General features: G+C 42.2%; 1 protein-coding gene and 1 long non-coding RNA gene across 3 annotated transcripts in view; one reads left to right on the top strand and one right to left on the bottom strand.

Moving 5' to 3' along the window:
* KCTD1 (potassium channel tetramerization domain containing 1) overlaps positions 1 to 13,760 on the bottom strand; it is a 622,936-nt gene that overhangs the window by 211,600 nt on the left and 397,576 nt on the right. The gene's annotated exons all lie outside the window — the stretch shown is intronic.
* Positions 11,029 to 13,760, top strand: part of LOC126940979 (uncharacterized) — a 57,393-nt gene continuing 54,661 nt past the window's right edge. Inside the window, exons 1-2 of one of the 2 annotated variants that reach the window (XR_007721017.1) lie at positions 11,029 to 11,263; positions 11,477 to 11,681. This is a non-coding gene — a long non-coding RNA (uncharacterized LOC126940979). The remainder of the gene's footprint in view (positions 11,264 to 11,476; positions 11,682 to 13,760) is intronic. The other variant, XR_007721018.1, reaches the window with a different exon arrangement.

Genomic DNA, 13,760 nt, shown 5'->3' with positions numbered 1-13,760 from the left:
ATGCAGAGGAGTTGCTTCTCCCTTTCACAAGCAGGAAAAATGTGATCTGCGGTGAAGACAGCCAGAGACTCTACTTCCTAGGGCATAGACTTACCTTGCTGATACAAGGGCCCTGGGCCTCAGTAGGCACCTAACAAAAAATAAGATAAACTTTAAAAAAATTGAAAATAACATTAAAAGATTAAAAATAAAACCATCTATTCAATGGTTTCTCTCTGCTCTTGGAGTAAAGACCAAAATCTCCCAAGGGCCTGCTTGATCTGGCCCGTCTCCCTCTGCACTCTCATGAAGCTCCTCTCTTCCCACCCTGAGTACCCTTAGCTGGTCTGGCCTCCTTTAGCTCTTCCAGCTCAGCTCACTGCCCCAGAGCCTTTGCACAGGAAGCATCTCCTGTAAGTAGAATGCGGTTTCCTTCCTCTAGCCTAGTAATGACTATTCATCCTTCAGCTCAGGTATCACTTCATTAGGGAAGGTTTTCTTCCCTTTGGGACCAGATCAGTGCTGTCTATAATAAGCACTCATAGTTCACTGGACTTTTTTTTGTGAGTATTAATCAATTTGTAAGTATTCCTTTATGGGATTATTTAATTACCATTAGCTTCCATAAGGAGGAACTGTAGTCATGAACCACATAGTGCATTCCCATCAATGAGGGACCACATTTCAGGTGGTGGTCCCATAAAATTATAATACTGTACTTTTACTGTATTTTCTAGAATGAAGGTAACAATCCCATGTAGATTTCCAGGACCTCAGTGCTAGAGAGGGTGACTCAGTAAATTTAGTGTGAAAATCTGTGTTCAAAACCATCACCTAAGGACATTCTGATGCAAGTAAGCCTCATCACACACTAGAAATGCTGGTCTAGGTTGGGCATGATGGCTCATACCTGTAATCCCAGCATTTTGGGAAGCCAAGGCAGGAGGATCACTTGAGGCCAGAAGTTTGAGAACAGCCTGGACAAACAGCAAGACCCCATCTCTATTTTTTAAAAAAGGTCCACATTACTTAGAGGAGGAACCTTTAGAGAACACAGCTAAGTCCATGTTCTTTGTCTAAATATTTTGTGTTGTTCTATCTGTAAGAGGTAAGGAGAGGGCCTTGAGATTTCCCTCAGGATGAATTCAGTCCTCTGTGGGAAACAATTCTCCACAACCACCTTTTAGTTCTAACCTAGAGTCAATAGATGGTAGCCTTGTCAGGGTTGGTGGTTCCTGATTCGATTGAGAGTACAGGAAGATTATGAATCAATGGTTCACGGCCACAGGGTAGGTGCTGAAAGAAGACAAGAGGGCAAACTAATGGAACCCCATAACCAAGCTACGTGGCTCCATCTTGGACATCTGAAAGAGGTAGTGTGGTACAGTGAAAACAATATCAGGCCAGAGTTGCTCCTGCCATTTACTAGCTGCACAGCCTTGCTTGAATGAATCTTTTGGGCATCAGTTTGCTTATTTATAAAATGCCGGCAATTAATACTACTTTGTGGTGGTGTCTGAAGGATCAGACATAACATATATAAAGCCCTGGGCATGTAATACACATGCAAAAAAAGCACACGTGTACATACATATGTGTGTGTGTGTGGTAGATTATGTGTATTTTGGGTTTCAAGGAAAAAGCCAAATTATATGTTATTTTTTATATTATAAAGCCTTGCTTAAAAAACAGGTAATAATCTCTGAAACACAGATTTCTGTTTTTGTTTTTTGTTTGTTTTTTTTGAGACAGAGTCTCACTCTGTCGCCCAAGCTGGAGTGCAATGGCAAGATCTCAGTTCACTGCAACCACTGCCTCCCGGGTTCAAGCAATTCTTCTGCCTCGGCCTCCTGAGTAGCTGGGACCACAGGCATGTGCCACCACATCTGGCTAATTTTTGTACTTTTAATAGAGAGGGGGTTTCACCATATTGGCCAGGCTGGTCTTGAACTCCTGACCTCATGATCCGACTGCCTCGGCCTCCTAAAGTGCTGGGATTACAGGAGTAAGCCACCATGTCTGGTCTCTGTTTTTATTTTTAGGGGTTATGTGAATTTGAATGGGAGCACTGTCACATCTATAGCTTCTTACTTCACTCAGACAAGAAGCTGAAAGGGAAATTCTGTGTCTTTAACTTATCCTCCACCTCTCAGAATAAAGAAAGCAAAACATTTCAAACTCTCCAAAAATTTTGTTAACTCATTAAGTGTTTATTAGCATTTTGCTTCCCAAGTACAAATCAGAAATAGAATAGTTTTAGCCAATGAGATGTTTACTGCCTAGTTAGGAAGATAATGTTTTACATAGGAAATAATCAGAGAACAATACCAGGTGGTATACAAACCTTTCTAGCTCACAGAAGGGCAGAGCAGAGGGAAAATGGACCATGTAACCCAAGTCTGTGACCATGGATTTGTGGGAATGGAAGAGAATATTCACCCTGAAGGGTATGAGATGGGGGCGAGCTGCTGAGGTGGGTCACTGAAGGTTGAGCAATAACCTCAGAGATGGTCCAAGGCCTCCCTGGGGTGGTAGAAAGGGCAGAGAAAGTCAAGTTTTTCCAGACTTATCAGAGAGCAGAACATGGATGGACCCAGCAAGGGGAAGAAAAATTGGAGGCGGGAGAACTATAGTAGTTTCTGATTAAAAATGGAGATGCAGTCAGGTGCAGTGGCTCTCACCTGTAATGCTAGCACTTTGGGAGGCCAACAGGAGGATTGCTTGAGTCCAGAAGTTTGAGGCTAGCTTGGGCAACCTAGCAAGACCTGGTCCCTACATTAAAAAAAAAAAAAAGGGAGATGCCTCTCTGGGTGTTTGTGTTCATGCTTTGGTTGGGTTCACGGTGGTTGCTTTAGTTGGGGGTGGGTGGAGGACCCATGAGTCATTGCTGGGCTCCTCCTAGCTGCAGTGAGGGGTCAGAGCATGCGATCAGCTGTCAGTGGTGGTTGGAACAGTCCTGTTTGGGCTGCTCTGTGAACATGTAGAGAGATTCCATCATCTCTCACAGTACATTTTGCTTTCTGTAAAAATTGTCCTTGGGGTAGGAAGATCCTCATTTTCGGTACAGAACAAACACAAATAAGATATTTCATATCTTCTCTGCCATTTTCACCCTTCCCTGTAATTGGAAACTCTTGCCCCCAGTCTCACCTGTAGGATTCTATCTTCAAATGTAGAATTCTCTTTTCCTCACCGACCCCTCCCTGTCTGTCTCTTTTTTTTTCCCCTTCAAATCTTCATGATCTTTTATTTTTCCGTTCTTTTGATTAATGATGGTAAAGGGAGTAGGGGAGAAGAGGGAGAGGACTCTTCTGTTTCATTAGTTTCTGGTAAAGTGTGCAGTTTTTAAAGGCTGCTTTCAAAAATCCACACACTTTCTGTTGAACAGTCTTTAATTTACCTCCTCTTTTCAGACTTTGGTTTTGTGCTCAGAGGCATTCAGACCTTGTGCACCTCCGCATGGTGTCTGAACTGCCTCCAGCTGATTCTGAGGGTTGAGCTTTTCTTTGCCCTTCAGCTTGCTATTAACCATTTTCTTCTTATTCCTGGAGTATGCTCCTTTCCCTCAAGTTCACTGCTGCGGACTTTCTCTTGGGAGTCACCCCCAATTATAATATCAAACCCAGTTTGTGGGGTGATCTAGCTGCCCAATGCAGCTCTCATACTCAGACCTCTCCCTGTTACATAAGACAAAATGAATTCTCTTCTCCTCACTAGTAGGCACTCACCAAAGTTGCATGTAAGTCTGGGTTGCTTATAAAGCATCAACATATCACCTCCCCCGATTGCACCTAGTATGTTTCATAGGCAAAACCTGAGAGAATCTGTGTTATTCTAATTCCATTTATTGTGTTAGCAACTCAAGCTATTACTCAGTGACTAGATGTATGCATATTTCTTTCTAAAATCTTTTGGATGCTTGGGATTTGAAACCTAATGGCTTTTTCATTTCTGTAAGTTATTTCCCCAATGAGACACCTACAACCTGGGTTGTTGAGGTTTGGGGAAAGGCGTAGAGGGGCTTCGGGGTGCAAAAGTCACAGTAGGTTACTGCTTTTGGGCTTCTTGGAGAGTCTTACTCTGTGATGTGGGGGTCCCCCCTTCCTCCTTCCCTCCCTCCCTTCCTTTGTATCCTTTCATTCCTCTTCCTCTTCACGACAGTTGCTCTTGCTTTCCTCTCAACTAGAAGTGAAGGTGTCTTCGTCACTCTTAGGCTCTCTCTCCCCTTATCTTTCTTTGATTTTTTAAAAATTTATTTTATTTTTATTTTATTTGTTTTTTTGAGACAGGGTCTTGGTTGGTTGCCCAGAACTGGAATGCAGTGACACCATCATAGCTCACTGCAGCCTCAACCTTCCGGGCTTGAGCCATCCTCCTACCGCAGCCAGGTACCTGAGACTACAGGGTGTGGACCACCAACACCTGACTAATTTTTGTAATTTTTCTGTAGAGATGGGATTTCACTATTTTGCCCAGGCCGGCCTCAAACTCCTGGGCTCAAGAGACCCACCTGCCTCAGCCTCCCAAAGTGCTGGGATTACAGGCATGAGCTACCATGCCAGACCCTCTTCCCCCTTACCTTCCTAATCATCTCTCCCCATCCACTGCACCCAGGCTTCACTTCCTCTTTAAGTCCTCAAGGTAAGCTTCAGAACCAACCTCTGCTTGTGACTCTGAGTGTTTACAGATGTCATTCTTGTTTCACTACTTTTCAGTCTAGCAGAATAGCTCAGCCTTGTACCAACCAGCAAGCTTCTTTCCATCTTTCTGTCTATTCAAAATATTTTAAAGGCCAGGCGCAGTGGCTCACACCTGTAATCCCAGCAGTTTGGGAGACCAAGGCAGGCGGATCATTTGAGGTCTGGAATTTGAGACCAGCCTGGCCAACATGGTGAAACCCTGTCTCTACCAAAAATACAAAAAACAGCCAGACGTGGTGGTGCGTACCTGTAATTTCAGCTACTCAGTAGGCTGAGGCAGGAGAATTGCTTGAACCTGGGAGGTGGAGGTTGCAGTGAGCTGAAATCATGCCACTGCACTCCAGCCTGGATGACAGAGCAAGACTCTATCTCAAAAAAAAAAAAAAAAAAAAAAGCCCAAAATATATTTGAAATATGTAGGACTTCTTTGGAGTTCTTAGGGCCTAAGAACATTCTGGAGATTTTGCACTTAACACTTGAGTCCAGTACAATATGTAATGTAGTTGTGAACATGACCTTGCTCCTGATTCCCTAAAAACCAACCAGATGTCCCTAATCTTGTTTCCAGACCTCCTGACCCCAAGCAGCCTCCTCTAAACCATCTTCTATACATACATCCATTCATTCATTCTTACAGTTGGCCCACAAATACCTGGAGAAAGGCCCACAAGGGGCTTTGAGGTGTATAAATATAAGACCTGAATTACGGTCTCAGGATGTTGCCCGTTCCAAGTCTCTTAGGGTAGGGACCCAAGGACCCCTGGGAAAGGAACAAACAGAGATTTTGAATGAATATAATTTTCCTATCATAAAACAGGAATGGTTCTGTTTACATATCTCTTGCTAAACTTAATTCTGTATTGGCTTAAGTGCAAGCTTGATCAGAGATACTAGTAGAAGGAAGCTTCTGTGAGCTCTAGTCCTATTGTACGAATTGGTCTCTAATTAAGGAAGAGTTTTCCCTTAAGGGTTATACACAGAATCTTACTCTATTAATTTGTTTCTGGGCCTTGTTGCTATGAACTTTGGCCAGCCTTTCACCCTTATCTGTGAAAACACTCTGAGAATCCCGCATATCCACGCTTTCTGGGTGAGAAGAGAGACATGTGGCTCCCGTTTAGGCTGCATCTGACCTATCCTTGTCCAAATGAACATAAGAGTAAGACTCCTAGCCCTGGCCTCCTCCTAACAACAAAAGGAAGTTTCAGTTTCCTAAAAAGTCTTGTACTCCCTATCATCAGAATCCCTCTTCTGGATTGAGATTGGAAGGGAAACGAGAGTGAAAATGTTATAGGAGTCAGAGCTTTTCCACCTTGACTGTGTCATTAAGCAACACATTCTACACCGTGGAATTTAAGGTGCCATCAACTGTAAGTCATAACATTATTTTATGTCTGATATGGTTTGGCTATGTCCCCACCCAAATCTCATTTCGAATTGTAGTTCCTATAATCCCCAAATGTTGTGGGAGGGACCAAGGGAGGTAATTGAATCATGGGGGTGGGTTTTCCTCTGCTGGTCTCATGATAGTGAGTAAGTCTCATGAGATCTGATGGTTTATAAAGGGGAGTTCCCCTGCACACGTTCTCTTGCCTGCTGCCATATAAGATGTGCCTTTGCTCCTCCTTTGCCTTCCATCATGATTGTGAGGCCTCTGCAGCCATGTGGAACTATGAATCCATTAAACCTCTTTTCCTTTATACATTACCCAGTCCCAGGTATGTCGTTTATTAGCAGCATGTGAACAGACTCATACAATGTTCCACAGGAAAAAAGAAACCAGCCAATTAAACTACCATAATCACTGATTGAAAAAATATGCATCCTAGAATCAATGAAATATGTAGCACAGTGATTACATGTACAGGATTTAGAGTCAGGCTGCTTGGGTTTGAATCTCAGCTCTATTATTTAATGTTTGACCTTGGGCAAGCCATGTAACCCCTGTGCCTCAGTTTCCTCATCGTTAGGATGATAATAATCATATCTACTTGAGAGGGTATTTGTGAGTATTAAATAAATGCCTATATGTAAAACACTTAACAGTATTTAGAATATAATAAAGGCTTAATAAATGTTAACGATTTTTAGTTGAATGCTAATAAAGTGTAGTTAACAGATAAAAGTATTGAGCAATTACTAAGTTTCTGGTGTGGTGCCAACCACTTAGGATGGATTATCAAGTAACTCAAGGAGGAAGATGCTATGATTATTCCATCTTAAACTCTTTTTTTTCTTTTTCTTTTTCTTTTTTTTTTTTTTGGAGACAGTCTCTCTGTCACCCAGATTGGAATGCTGTGGCACGATCTTGGCTCACTGCAACCTCTGCCTCCTGGGTTCAAGTGATTCTCATGTCTCAGCCTCCTGAGTAGCTGGGATTACATGCACATTCCACCATGACTGGCTAATTTTTGTATTTTTAGTAGAGACAGGGTTTCGCCACTTTAGCCAGACTGGTCTCAAACTCCTGACCTCAAATGATTTGCCTGCCTTGGCGTCCCAAAGTGCTGGAATTACAGGCATTAGCCACCACATCCAGCCTTAAACTCCTTTTTAAGGAGATCCTTCCTTTTTTTTTTTGAGACAGGGCCTCATTCTGTCACTCAGGGTAGAGTCCAGTGGCATGATCATAGCCCACTGCAGCCTCAAACTCCTGAGCTCAAGCAATCTTCCTGCCTCAGCCCTCTTGGGTAACTGGGACTACAGGTGTACACAACTAGGCCCAGCTAATTTTTTTTTTTTTTTTTTTTTTTTGGTAGAGATGGTGTCTCACTATGTTGCTCAGGCTCGTCTCAAATTCTTGGCCTCAAGTGATCCTGGTGAACATTTTTTAGTTTACCACTCTGGAGGTCAGAAGTCTAAAAATCAGAACGTCAGAAGGGCTATGTTCCTTCTGGAGGCTCTAGAAAAGAATCCATTTCCTTGCTTCCTTTTACAGTTTCTGCAGGCCACCTGCATTCCTTGGCTTATGGCCCCTTCCTCAAATCACTCCAGCTTCTTGCTTCTAAATCACTCCAGCTTCTTGCTTTTATTGTCACATCTCCAACTATTCACTCGGATCCTCCTGCCTTTCTTTTATAGGACACCTTCAGAGTCCACCGAGTCCACCTGGGAAATCCAGGATAATCTCATCTCGAGATTCTTGACTTAATCACACCTGCAAAGTCGCTTTTTTCCATGTAAGGTAACATTCAGAAGTTCCAGGGATAGAATGTGAATATTTTTGAGGGGTCGTTATTCAACTTGCCCCAGACATAATAAAATTTGCATTAAAAAATTGATGGAAGAGGAGAGAATGGACTAAGGAAGACCAGTTAAGTGACTGATAAATACTCCAGATGAGGGATGATCAGGTCATAGACCAAGATAGTCGCAGTGGGGAGAGAAAGGTAGAGTCAGATTGCAGATGTTGGGAGGTAGATTTGTTCTCAAAGCATTATCCTGAGCACTAGGATTTCTGACAAGCCTTCAGGTGGTACATGCTGCTGGCTCTTGAACAACAGCTTGAGTGGGAAGGTCCTGGGGAACACCAGCATTCAAGGGGTGTCAAAAGGAACCCAAGGCTAGGTGCAGTGGCTCACACCTGTAATCCTAGCATGTTGGGAGACTGAGGTGGGAGGATCAGTTGTGGCCCAGAGTTCAAGACAAGCCTGGGCAACATAATGAGAACCCATCTCTACAAAAAATAGAAAAAAAAGTTATCTGGGCATAGTGGTGCATACCTGTAGTCCCAGCTACTCGTGAGGCTGAGGCAGGAGAATCGCTTGCACCCAAGAGTTCTAGGCTGGAATGAGTTGTGATTGTACCACTGTGCTCCAGCCTGGGCAACAGAGTGAGATCCTGTCTCTAAAAACAAGAAGAAGAAGAAGAAGATGAAGAAAAAGAAGAGGAGGAGGAGAAGGAAGAGGAAGAGGAGGAGGAGGAAGAAGAAGAAGAAGAAGCAGAAGAAGAAGAAGAAGAGGAGGAGGAGGAGGAAGAAGGAAGAAGAAGAAAAGAAACACAAGAGGCAGAGACCATAGCTTTTGTGAAGAATTCCAAGAGAGGATGGTGTCCTGAAGCCCCCAGGAAAGGAGAGGATTTTAAGGAGAATGTGGTCAAGACAGGAAAAGAAAGATGCTAAAGGCTGTCCAAAAGATTTGGCTACTAAGTCACTGGTGTCCTTAAAGAGAGCAGGTTTGGTGGGGTTGTGGGAGCCCAAAGTCTGTACCATTTTGCTCTACGTTCGCGGAATAGATTCTGTTCAACTATATTTATCTAAAAATGTGGGGCTGGGTTAGCAGAGAGGGGCAGAGGCACAGGGAACACTCTGTCTTAACTCCAGCAGCAGCTGTGCTGTCACAGGCACTCAAAGCCATGTCATGTCAGTTTACGGTCCTGTTCTTGGCTCTGGGTGTGATGCCATCTCCACCTGTGAGCTTATTTTGGGACATGCAAAATATTTATTTGCAAAAGTGCACAACAGCAGACAGCATAAAATAATGGACCTTGTAAATATCCTACAGCTGCAACAGCAACTCCAAATGCCTAGCTTAGTGGACTGAAGGAAGAAGGGTACTTCAGGTGAAGGCTGATGTCCACTTGCTTACTTATTCAGTTCACTCTTCCGGGGACTCTGTCAGGCAGAATTATTTTCTTTTGGTGTTATATTCTATCTTATCTTTCCCACCCTATGCATTAAAAACAGGTTGTGTTTTTGTTTGTTTGGGGTGTACATTGACCTAAAATTATGAGATTACAATTTGGTCGTAAATTGTAATTCCATCATTTTAATACAGGCCTTGCCTCTAAGAATACATTAGTGATTGTTAGCTTGTCTTCATATTCTCTACTTTGATGCCCTTCTATCTCTCTGGACAGCCATCTAGTCTTTTAAAAGAGCACAGTTGCACATTTGTTAAGGCATAAGGGGGCTAACTTGTTCTTTTCTGTATATGACTCTACCAACTGTGACCTTACAAAGCAGAAAGGAGATATCTACAGTATTATGGTGAAGATTTGTGCAGGAAAATACTAAGAAAGAATGAAAATGGAAACTGGAAGCCCATTGGCTCTGTTTCTCTACTATTTTAAAAGGAAACAACCACTTAAAACTGGATTTTCTAAAAGGAAAAAAATAAGTAAAAATAAAAGCTAACTTTAGGTTGCGTTTGCTCATTTGCATATTCCCCTTTTCCTGTTTGTTGGAATCAGAGAAAAATAACTGTCATCTAACCTTTTGACTTAAACACAATTTGGCATTTTAGTTGGCTCATTCTTTCACTGTCAAAAGTTTTCCTTTAAAAAAAAAAACAATTTTCTCTATCCACTTTGAGATTGATGTATTCATTTCTATTCCACTGGAGTCACATTTAAAAAAATCTGTTTTGACGTCACAATTATTCTACCATTAGAACACTGGATTCAAACAATCATTTCATTTCACTTTATCTGCTTCATAGATGATCACCAAAAAAATACGCTACATCAAGGCCTTCTTGGTACTTGTTTTTTTGTCCACTTGGTGCATGGCTGGTGAGTTTAATGAACAAAGTAAAGTACACCGGGTTAAGTAAATGAGTATGTTTGTGATACTTGCATTGTGTCCAGGCCGAAACAGATGAATGACAAGAGGTGAGTAGCTACTACTGTTGACTAGGAATAGACCATGTTGGACATAGACTTCTGTGAACTCTATCTGAGCTGGCTCTGTCAGCCCCCATCTCTCTGGGAGTTGGGGTTATTATTCTCCTTTTCTAGGAGAGAAATCTGAAGCTCAGAGAAGCTAGGCAAACTCTTCCAGGTTACAAAAATTGTATATTTCATTGAATTTTAGATGTCTAGGTTGTATTGATTTTATGTACCATGCAGAAAGAAAGATGTACCACCACAACTATACCACAGTAATTGTTTTATTCCTTAGAATTTTCATTGTATACCTATTGGAAGAGTTTCTTGGCTAGGCTCAGTGGCTCACGCCTGTAATCCTAGCACTTTGGGAGGCAGAGGTAGGTGGATCACTTGAGCCCAAGAGTTTGAGGCCAGCCAGGGCAACGTGGCGAAATCCCGTCTCTACAAAAATACGAAAAAATTTAGCCAGGCATGGTGGTGCGCACCTGTAGTCCCAGTACTCAGGAGGCTGAGGTGGGAGTATTGTTTGAGCCCAGGAGGTGGAGGTTGCAGTGAACCAAGACTGAGCCACTGCACTCCAGCCTGGGTAACAGAGTGAGACCCTGAAAAAGGTTTTAAACTTATTTTGGCGTGGATTTCTCTCATATACATCTCTTGTGCGTATGTAATAAGGAAAGTATACGTGAAATAAATTAGTTAAGGTATTTACGAAACTTCACATTCTGAGTCTGACTCTTCTGAATTATTTTCCAACTTGGAGTCATCAAGTTCCTGTTTGGCTGCACAGGATCATCTGCTTTGCTGTTGAGAGTGTTGGTGATGTAGCATTTCCTAAGAGATGTCCCCACTCATCTTCAGGATTCTCTTCCCAGCCATTGCACAGTTTCATGCCCGTGTATACGCAATGACAACGACGGCTGACTGCTGCTGGCTAACAGCGATTGTGGGCTGTAGTATCACTTCAGATAGATTAAAATGTGAGTAAATATGTGTCTTTAAGTTCAGATTTAGGTCTGTGTATCTCTTAACTCAGGCACAGAAAAGAGGCTTGTGCCGTGTGTTTCTAGAGGTGGTTGTTTCCCATCACAGGGCAGGAGCGGGTGCTGGATTTGATCTGAACTCCAACTTCTGCTCCTTACCTTTCACTCGGTTGTTAGTACCACCTGTGTTCCCTTTCAAACCTCTTATAGCGGCAGCTTGGTGAACCTTTGGGGGAAAAGGAAAATTCAAAACCAAATGAAGAACTTTTTCTGGTTGTTGCTGTCGAAACCTCCCTGATGATTTCCGCGGAAGTTCTCTGGAGCAGACAATTTCACAAACATCTGAATCAAGCGGGCTCTGTCAGAGTCACCAGAGTGTGAAGATTCTGCTGTTTAGTTCTGTGCAAGGAGATTGGTAAGAAAATTGTGAAGTATCCCAGATGCAGACAGCTGTCGCTCTGAGGAACCGACTATATTGAACTTCCTTGGGATGCCCGCCTCTAATTGCTGCAGCTGTAACCACTGCTTGTAGCCAGGGTGGGCTGAAAAGCACCACAGTCTGCTGTGGAAAAAAGCCTCATGTCCATAGGTTTTAGAGTGGAATCTACATCATCATAACTGAATTTTAGCACATAATTCAATCTGCTTGGATGGATGCCCCCTTTGCCTAAAACACAGGACGGATCACACTAAGAGAAATCATCCAAGATGCTCATGTTTTGTGCATGAAAGTACATCTGTGTATATTTTCCACTTTGCCCTTTTCAGTTTTCTTTGAGCACTGGAGTTTGTTTATTTATTTTATATTTTGGCAGCTAGGGACCGAGATATTTCTTTTCTGTTTGTTTTCTCCAACTCTTTTTACAGTTTAACAAGTCAAATACAAAACTCAGGGGAGTTAATAAGCCTCGTGATGGTATTGTGCATAGCATCACATTATTGATTGGATATACTGCATTGGAATGCTGTAGAAGAGCCCTAAACCAAAAAATTTCAGATGCCTGAAGCTTTGAGCTTTCCAATTAGGCTGAAAGGTTCCCCTGATAACCAGTAGTGCTGAAGCTTTTAATATTGTTTAGCTCTATCAGTTATCAGCAACGTTTTCTAGTTACGGAGGCCAGAGGATCACTTGATGTCAGCAAGGTAGCTCCTCTAATCTACTTGCCCCCCTTTCTAATCAAATATTCTATCTGGAAGAAAAGGAATTTTCAGTTTAACGTAAGCTGATCATAATTGGGAGCAAACGCTTCTTTCCCTTCTATGCTATCTCCTCCTGTGCAGCCTATTTTGCATCCAAAGATACATTTGAAAGTCGAAATCCCTTAGAGCTAAATATTCTAAACTGACAGAAGAATTTCTAGTGGCACACCAGCCTGGAGCCATGTTTTTATGAGGACATCACTTTCTATTTCTAAGCTTCACCATGCACTCTTGCTTTCTTAGTGCTGGGAGCCATGCCACATCAACTTGCCTCCCTCTCAGCCTTTAATGTTTTTTTAATGGAGTCCAGTTTTCCGCCTAAGTTATGGCTAGCTTTCTGACAAACCATCAGACACCTAAGTGACCATAATGGAAGTGTCCAGATGTGTCATGGGAAAAGGCTATGGCTAACTTTCATGCCTTTAAACAAAACCATATTATAACCATTCATTTTTACCTGGCCTCTGGGTTTGCCATAGAGGCTAAAATGAGGCTTAAGAAAACATTTTAAAAATTAATATATGATATGAAGTCTTTTCTTGTAAGCCACAAGCAAAAGCAATCATTTCTAAATCTGGCTGGCATGGTGAGTATGCTGCCTGTACAGTGAAATAGCAGGAGTGCTGCATGTTTTTCTGAAGCAAAGAACTGCTCAGGTAGCAATGAAGTTAGTTATCTAATGAAATAAAGCAAATGCACTTTACAGATTCCCAGCTGTGTAGAAGAATTTAAGAAAATAATTGTAAATTAAAATGAATTTAAAATGAATGGTGAATCATTGGAAATGCAAATTCATCAGGGAATGGGGCATTTCTATGATAAAGGAAGGAATATATCCTCTTGAAAGTCAGCAATTTAGATGGCTTTATCTATACAATTTGGAAGACATTTGCAGAGCATTTGGTAATTAAATATGCCCTCAGCTGAGCAATAATGCCTGGGGTTGTCCTGCTGGCAAATAAAAGCTAAGCGTTCTTGCTATGCCTGGGTTTTGAATTTCTGCTTGGAATCCTGTGAGTTGTCTGTGATACTGCTTGTGAGGTTGTACAATCCGTACAATAATGTGAGTAAATCAATCTTTACTAAAAAACAAGCAGAATTCATTTTCCTAGCTTCTCAACAACTGGCTCTTTCTTGACATTCAGATTCTAGCTCAACATCTCCACCTACCCAACAAAGACTTTCCGTCCATGTTAGCCCACCCTATCTGACCACGTTCCTTTATTTTTATTTCACTGATCACTGTCCAAAATGGTTTCCTTCATTTGTTTGCTGGTTTATTGAATGCCTCTGC

This window comes from Macaca thibetana, chromosome 18 (genome assembly GCF_024542745.1).
Source record: "Macaca thibetana thibetana isolate TM-01 chromosome 18, ASM2454274v1, whole genome shotgun sequence".
Taxonomy (NCBI): domain Eukaryota; kingdom Metazoa; phylum Chordata; class Mammalia; order Primates; family Cercopithecidae; genus Macaca; species Macaca thibetana.
This window is presented reverse-complemented; position numbering and strand designations above follow the sequence as displayed.